This window comes from Grampus griseus (assembly GCF_964374135.1).
Source record: "Grampus griseus genome assembly, chromosome: 21".
In the NCBI taxonomy this organism is placed as follows: domain Eukaryota; kingdom Metazoa; phylum Chordata; class Mammalia; order Artiodactyla; family Delphinidae; genus Grampus; species Grampus griseus.
Genome location: NC_139015.1, coordinates 23,020,988 through 23,027,373, shown reverse-complemented (window position 1 = coordinate 23,027,373; position 6,386 = coordinate 23,020,988).

Below are 6,386 nucleotides of genomic sequence, written 5' to 3'. Positions count from 1 at the left end.
GCCAGGATCTGAAACTGTAACATGGGAAGTGACACAAATCCCTCAAGGCTTGGTTTGCAATAAAGATAACATAATGGAGATTTTGATCTAAAAGATCAATAAGTTTTCTCTCTTAATTATCATCTCCATAGGAAATGAGAGTATTTCATTTCAGATTCTAGAGACTCATACAAATGAAAAGTTCCTGAAGTTCAGGCATACAGACAAGCAAGTTCATGTTCAGTTGAGTGGAGCGGGAGACACAGATGGGGTGTCTCTCCGCCTCTGCTCCCCTTTCCAGGGGCAGCGTCACACTTGCTCCACAGGATGCTGCCTTCCTGGCTAGAGCTGATGGGATTAGCAGTGGGACTAACAAGAGTCTCAATCCTGAGAGTTTTGAATTGGGGCTGTGAGGCACTATTTAGTCATTCCTGCAGGGCAGTGAACGGAGGACGCGGAAACTAGGGAGTGAGGGCAGGCACTCCGGGTCAGGGGCACGCATGAGCAGTGGTGGTTGCTTCGCTGAGAGATCAGCAGAGCGGATAATTTGAGAGAACTCGAGCGAGGGAAGCTGGCTGCCGGCTTCCTGGGCCAGTCCTCTGTTGGTCCCAGCCAGGCTGGATGCCCTTGGATTCCATTAGCCACATCGAGAGCCTTCCATAAAGTCTTTTTCCCTTAAACTAGTGTGAAGTGATATCTTTATCTTGTGACCCAGAAAGCCTTGACTAGAAAAAAATGGTAACCAAAGCAAAATGCATAACTTAACCAGTAACTAACATTGAGAAAGAAATGTTAATGGAAGCAGACATTAAGAATGCATTAGTCATTTTTTCCCCAATGAAAATTTTAGAGCAGTCATTCTTAGCTTTTGCGGGGGTGGTAGTGGTTAGAATTCTTTAAGAAATTCACAGAAGTTATGGACCGTGACCATCTTTTTAGGAAAAAACCCACAGTTTGCATATAATCCATGGACCACAAGTTAATTAGTGTTTTGATTTGAGCCTTAATAAATGTGCATATATAGGTGTTATTTTCATTATACCTCCCAATTCGAGTATAAGCTTCATTATACCTCCCAATTCGAGTATAAGCTTCTTTCTGAGGGATAAAACCCGTGTTTCTCTGTAAAATTACTTTAATTCATTACCTGATGGCTCAATTAGTACTGTTCAATGCAGTTATTATTATCTGTTAAATTATTGGATGTATATTTTATCAAAATATTTTATAATGGGACTTCCCTGGTGGTCTGGTGGTTAAGACTCCACACTTCCAATGCTAGGGGCTAGGGTTCAATCCCTGTTTGCAGAACTAAGATCTCACATGTCATGTGGCCCGGCCAAAAAAACCAAATAAACCAAAACAAAAACAAACCACTCTATAATATTGAAAATACTTTTTTCAATTACTAAAATACTTTTTGCATGCAAGCCATGATCTGTGCCCCAAACATCATTAGTCATCAAAGAAATGCAAATCAAAACCATAAGATACCACTACTTCACACCCACTAGGATGGCTAAAATAAAACAGACAAATATTAACAAGTGTTAGTGAGGATGTGGAAAAATTGGAATCCTCATTCGTTGCTGGTGGGAAGGTAAAATGGTGCAACCACTTTGGAATACAGTTTGGTAGTTCCTCAAAAAGTTAAACATAGAGTTACCAGCAATTCTTCTCCACTCCCAGGTATGTATAAGAGAAATAAAAACTTGTCACACAAAAAAACTTGTGCATAAATATTCATACCAGCATTATTCATAATAGGAAAAAAAAAAAAGAAACTAGAAGCAACCCAAATGTCCATCAACTGATGAACAGATAAACAAAATAAGGTATACCCATATACTGGACTATTATTCAGCCATCAAAAGGAATGAAGTACTGATACGTGCTATTACTTACACGAACCTTGAAAACATTATGCTAAGTGAAAGAAGCCAGTCACAGAAGACCACATATTACATGATTCCATTTACATAAAATGTCTAGAACAGGCAAATCCACAGAGACTGCAAGTTGATTAGTGGTGGCCAGAGGTGAGAAGGAAGGAGGAAGGACTGCTAATGGGTGTGGGGTTTTCTTTTTGGAATGATGAAAATGTTAAAAAAAAAAAATTAGTCACGATGATTGTATTACTCTGTGAATGTATTAAAGACCACAGAATCATACACTTTTCTCATAAATCTCTCTTTAGTTTTTCCATTTGTCCATACCTTTATTGCTACATCCCAAGCTACCATCATCTCTTGTTAACAAAGTTTCTTTTCTGCCCTGTTTATTCATTCTTGCCCCTCTTCAATCTGCCACCCATGCAGCAGCAGGCAGTGCTGGGTTGCTCAACAGATGAACCAGGCTTGTGCTAACTACACGAGCAAAGCAGGCCACCAAAAAATTGAGGCGGGAAGACTGCCACCATGTCCTGCCTGCTGTCCGCAGTACACAGGGGGGTGTTGCTTCAGGAACTTGCTTCAGACATAAACTAAGAAACTAAGACCCCCATCCAGTGGAGGATGTTGACTACATGCTGACCACAAGCATGTAGACCCCAGACTGGTTGGAACCAGAAGACTGATGATTAAGATTTCCAAAACATCACCCTGTTACCTCACCACCAACCAACCAGGAGAATGTCCATGAGCTGATGACCTGTGACCCTCGCTCCTAATGCTGCCTTAAACAAACCCTTGCTCCAAAGCATCAGGGAGTTCAGGTCTTTTGAGCATATGTTGCCCATTCTCCTTGCTTTGTGTCCTGCAAATAAACGCTGTACCTTGCTTCACCACAAAAAAAAAAAAAAAAAAAAGAAAAAAAAAATTGAGGCAAAATTTCTTGAAAAATTTTGTATTTTCTGCAATAGAAACCCCAGCTAAGACAATGAGAAAATGTCTCCCCTAACAAGTTCAGGGTTAGGTAGGCTCTAAGGTTAGGCTCAGCCATGTCTTGGAGCACCTATCTTTCCATTCTGCTGCCTCCCCTCATGGTGGTAAGGTGGCTGCCAGCAGCAAAGAGGCAGCCTATTCCCCTATACACATCCTGTGGCAGAAGGAAAATCTCCTCCCCAACTCTTAAGTCCTTCCCTGGGCTTGAATTAAGCAAATTTAAGTTACATGTGCAATTGTGGACCAGGGAAAGGGCAAACACGCATTGGCACCGACTGACTGAGGTTTACTTGTGGATTGGGTAGACAACTGAACAAAATTTGAGGATCTACTCAGAAGGATGAAGTGGGGATGGATGCTTGCCCCTGATCTAATACGGCTCTTCTTTTATGCAAAGCTTGAAATATAGGGAAGGGGCCCTTGTATACTGCAGAAAGAGGAAGGTGATTTAAGCAAAATGTCATTTACAGCATGACTTTTCCCCCTTCTTATTTCAATATTCAAAACTCAACTGCACTTGATTTTTTGTCATCCAGCACAAACACACTTTAATAATTTATTTATAATTCAGTAAAGAGCTTTCTAATTTTTCTTACTGCATTATGATAAAGTTAAAATATAAAGGCTGACAGCATATGGGATCAGGTGTGGGTCATTCTTTCCCCTATTAAAAAATATATCGGGCTTCCCTGGTGGCGCAGTGGTTGAGAGTCCGCCTGCCGATGCAGGGAACGCGGGTTCATGCCCCGGTCCAGTAAGATCGCACATGCCGCAGAGCGGCTGGGCCCGTGAGCCATGGCCGCTGAGCCTGCGCGTCCAGAGCCTGTGCTCCGCAACAGGAGAGGCCACGACAGTGAGAGGCCCACGTACTGCAAAAAAAAAAAAAAAAAAAAAAAAAAAGTGGATGGGCCTTGAGCACCAGTCCTATTTTTCACAGAGAACAGAGACTGGTTCAAAGGTCTGAATCACAGGAAAGTGGAGTTGGTTTAAGAAACAGAACATCTAAATTCAGAGCCTTAGCCCTCAAACTCACATGAAGTTAGTGTGGAAACTCTTTTGTGAGGGATGCTAACAAAGATTTGAGAAACCTTTCTTTGCTAGGTCCCTGGTGGGACCAGCAATGCTTCTCTGAGGGAGACGCCGTGCCCGAACCCCCGTTTGGATGTGTGTAGCGTCACTGGTTCTACTCCTGGTAAATTCTCTAAAATGTTAAAATATATCTCCCTTTGAAGGGGGCAGGAGAGGAACTGTTTCTAGTTTATGTTTAATAAAATATGTTTAAAGTAGCCTTAATATAGGTTGGATTACTAAGGATAATAAAATTCTCTAGGAGAACCCAATTGCTAGCCAAAAGCAGAAAAAATGATGCTGTTTCCCTTCTGTGATAAAACAGCAGGCCTGCAGTGGAATTATAAAGTTCTAAGATTAAATTATCTTCATTTACCTTCATTAGCGGTTGGATTGCACACTAAGAAGTAGACACTAAAATGATAAAAGTGGTGGTGCTTTAGGGTGGGCCATGAAATTAGAAGTATTTCCTCTCTATCCTCTTAATGTCTAAAATGAAATTATATTACTTTTATAAGTAAAAACAACAATAAAAATACCACCACAATTTACCACCACACTTAATTAGTAATAATATGCAGAAGTAGTTCAAAGTTTTGGACAGAATGACCTGTAGCCTTATCATGAGAATCCCTCTTTGGGTAATTCTTACTGAATTCAGTGGGAAGACCAAACAATTCTTTTGAAATTTTCCTATTGTTTTGTCTCATGCGGTTTAAAAACTTTAAGAGAAACAAAAACTAAGCAAGACAAATCCACAGCTATTTTCCTAACTAGTATTTAGGAAGCTCACCAAGCTATGGAATCTCTATCTTAAAAGGTTTAACCAGTCTTCCAAATGGCAGCCTTGAAAGGGGTTAAGGTTATGAACTCCGGAGCTGAAATGCCACTTACCAGCTGAGTGACCTTGGATGATTACTAAACCTCTCTGTGCCTCAATTTCCACATCTGCAAAATAATGGTAATAAGATTACCTACCTGATTAAGAGTATTAAGTAAGTTAATGTGTAGTTAATAAGTTATGTGTAAACTGCTTTAAACAGTGCCTGGCATGTAATAGGTTCTATACAAGTTTAACAAATACATGCAAATTTTTAAAATGTCAGTGAGTTTACTAAGTACATACTTTAGCATTTCTGTATGATTTTCAACATTCTCTCATTCAACATCCTTATCCTTCAAGATTTTTATTAATAATTTCTATTAAGCCTAGACAAGTTAAACTGATGCTTAATGAAATGTATGCTAAATTTAGGACAAGTAATCTAAATGTCTAAGAAGACAGGGTTTGGGCTTCCCTGGTAGTGCAGTGGTTGAGAGTCCGCCTGCCGATGCAGAGGACACGGGTTTGTGCCCCGGTCTGGGAAGATCCCACATGCCGCGGAGCGGCTGGGCCCGTGAGCCATGGCCACTGAGCCTGCGCGTCCGGAGCCTGTGCTCTGCAACGGGAGAGACCACAATAGTGAGAGGCCCGCGTACTGCAAAAAAAAAAGACAGGGTTTATAGGTTATGAGATGAAGATCTTGAATGATGTCATGTGTGTGCCCATCAATAAACAGCAGTCCTTCCTAAAGCTTCCCCACAGCATGGGGGCCCCTAAGAGATGCTGATGGTGTACTAGGGAGGAACCCAGGTGGGAATGATGCGTGTGTATGCTGGCAGCTTTAGAACATGAACAGGAGTTCTTGGATGCCCCTCCCTTCAAAAGGTAGCACCTAATCACCCCCCCTTGAGTGCGAGATGGACTTAGGGACCTGCTTCTAGCAGATAAAATGCAATGGAAGTGGTGGTGTGCAACGTTAGAGACTAGGTCTTTCCTCGCTTGGATCTGGGAGAAGCTGAAGGAAGCTGAGGGAAGCCAGCTGCCCCATCACGAGGACACTCGGTAGCCATGTGGAGAGGCTCAACGTGTGCAGAGCTGAGGCCTCCTGCCGATGGCCATGTGAGGAAGCCACCTTGGAAGTGGACCTTCCAGACCCAGTTGAGCCTTCAGATGACTGCAGTCTGGCTTGAGTGAAACCTGAGGGGCACTGAGCCAGGACCACCAGCTGAGCCGCTCCTAGATTTGACCTGAAGAAACCACGCAAGAAGATAATACACATCTGTTGTTCTAAGCTGCTGTATTTTAGGGTAATTTTCTACACTGCATAGATAAACCCCTACAGTGTGTGTTAATGGATGAAGAAGACAGCAGGGTAAAAAGTACCCTTTCTAGACCTGACACTTCACCTGGTGAAAACCCATCATCTTGACCCAAGAAATATCACCAAACTGCGATGATAAAATGGTTTCTTTCTTATCCCTGCTTAGTTGCTACTTTTTATGTCATCAGCATGTCAGGGTTTGCCCTACCACTTAGCATAATTGCCTAGAATATCTGTGCTGAAGTTTGAGTATTGAATGTGGTCTCAGTGAGACAGAGACTGTCACCAGGAGAAGGCTGGGGGCCTGGCTATG